Genomic DNA, 2,583 nt, shown 5'->3' with positions numbered 1-2,583 from the left:
TTTACCCCTTCAGAACTCTCCACAATGAATTCAGTGTAGCACCCTTCCTAGCAAACAAATCAGCATACTTACCAATGAACAACTGTATGTACTTGCAACGGGATTTTTCTGGTAAAACTCCTTAAAGAACATTGCCCTGAATTTATTGTCCCCCAGTTAATGATTCCGCGCTTCCGTACAACAAAGAAAACGCTTCCTATCCATTCAATATTTCTCGATCTTTTGTTTTGCTTTCCCCTAAGAAAGCGGCCTGAATTCCCAGTGACCTCGAGTACTTTACCTGGTCCTCAACTATTGACATGAGACGGTGAAATCACTATGACCTATGGATTACTAGGGAATTCATAACCTTTTGCATCTAACGATTTTTAAACCCCCTAGCTTATAGGCAACATTTGGAACGTTAGACTCTTCTATCAATTGCCCAAAAACATCTCTTCTTTCCACAATCGTCTCAATAATAAATCTTTGCTTCGCTTTGAACTGTACCACAGGAAACAAAGACAAGCCTTCTAATTCTTCAAGCGCTTGCTGGAGGTCTCCCTCGAATCTAAAGTTAACACTACTATCAACTTCGGCAGAATTCGTACGGTCAACTGCTGTAAGCTTTTAAGCTTAAAAGTTTCAAAAGGAGTTGGGAGCGAAAGCAAGAAGAAGGCACTGCAGCTAGCCGGCATTTCCCACGATCAATCGACGTAGTTGCGTGGCCCGTGCGACGCAAATTTTCACGCTGTAGAAAGTTTCAGAAGTCGTGCAATGAACATGGACATCTAAAATGTAAGCTTGGCGTTATATACTAGACAATGTGAGCAAATTAAGGTGTGGAAAGTGAAAGTCATGCATCGCGTATCGTGTCAGCAATAAAAATTTACGATACCTTGGAAAGATTCGCCCTAAAAATTCATCGGAGAGTGTTTGTTTCTTGTAGTCGTGCTAAAGGTTGCAATTTTGCGGGTTGTTAACATTTTGTTCTGAAACTTTCGTCGAGAAACTTTCCCCGTTGAACGCGCTACGCAACTATGGCAATCGATGAGGAAAACTACGTCGTGTAAGAAAACACGAGAGTCACCCGGCAGGTTTTCTTCGCTGATTGGCCAGAAAAAATTTTTTCTGGCCAATCAGAAGCAGGCAATTCAAACGCTTCTGGAACTTGTTCGGTAAGAGTAAGTGCCCAGGGGCTCGTCTCGATCTTACAGTAAACTTTCACTACGAACATTTTATCGACCCGACTAACTGCCCCTGGGTCTCCGAGGATGGGTTATTGACAGCTCGCCCGCTTCCAAAAGCTCCGCCCCAAGTGAGACAAACTGTCTCACTTCTCCGAGTTTGTCTAGGCCTCAAAAACTTTCTCGGACCACGTGACCCGAAACGCGTCGGCCGCGCATAATAACGAGGCCTAGGGACTAGGCAAAGCCTGCTTAAGATCCGACGACGGCAGACGTCTGTGACAACGAGCGGAAGTGAAATTACTGCTAGAAAGACTTCCGGCTGCCGTCGTTGCGAAGTTTCCCGCCGTAGCGGCCTTGCCTGTGACGTGAAGAAGGCCATTTTGCCGTCGCGTGTAAAACGTGAGTAAACTTGATCAAAACAATACCATTTAAACACATTTTGAGCGAAATTTTTTAGCACTGTTAAAAGTTTATTCTCAGTAGACCATTTTTGTCGAATTTCTAAGCAACTTAAACGATTTGAACACGGTATTTAAATTAAATTTGTTTGCCTTCTCTAAACAGTTTGACTCGTTAATCGCCATGGACTCGGTCAACTCGACAAAGAAAGCAACCCAGTAAGTTTTACAAGTTTTTTCTTGTGTTTATTGATGTGTTTATTAACAATTATGATATCTTAGACTTGTTTCGGCATTAAATTGAGGTCCAGTGGATTATGTCACTCATCTTTTCTCGAAATAGCGCTTTTTTTTTACTCGGCTTCTCTTACAATGTAATTTTAATCAAGAGCTTTCAGTAAGGCAAAAAAAATGCAGATTTTTAAATCTGTTGACATCACACAACAGTAAAAATTCATATTCTGAAATGTCGCCATCCTCGAAACTTGTCAGTAACAATTCACGAACCTTTCTAAAAGTAGCCATCGCTCTTGTATTTAGTTCTAAACTTCAACAGGAAAAGGGGCTTACAACAACCCGCCGTCGCGCGAGCTTTCTTAATTCTATTTTTCGCGCCATTGCGACGGCGACCTCGCCCCAAGCACCCTCGACCAAGTCTGCCGTCGTAGAATCGCGCCGTCGTCGGATCTTAAGCTCACTCAAGGGTACTGCTGTGGTGCCCTGGTTTGAAGAATCATTGCAGGCGGGGAAGCAGCAGCTTTCCCCTTCTGCATTTTTAATACGCTACCGACAAATGAAGCTTCTCACGAAGGTCTTCCGTTGCTTTGGACAATGAATTTGAAAACAGTTCAAAAACACAAAACATAGGGTAACAGCGTATTTTTAGATGATTAGCGCTGTTTTGCTTACCACTAGCTTCCGGGAAGATAGATTAGCCAACATAAATAGTGACGAAACAAGAGGTCAAGAGGAGGGTTTGTACATAGGCCCGCAGGTAGTCCAAGCTCGAAATTGTT

The sequence above is a fragment of the Porites lutea genome, chromosome 1 (genome assembly GCF_958299795.1).
Source record: "Porites lutea chromosome 1, jaPorLute2.1, whole genome shotgun sequence".
NCBI lineage: Eukaryota > Metazoa > Cnidaria > Anthozoa > Scleractinia > Poritidae > Porites > Porites lutea.
This window is presented reverse-complemented; position numbering follows the sequence as displayed.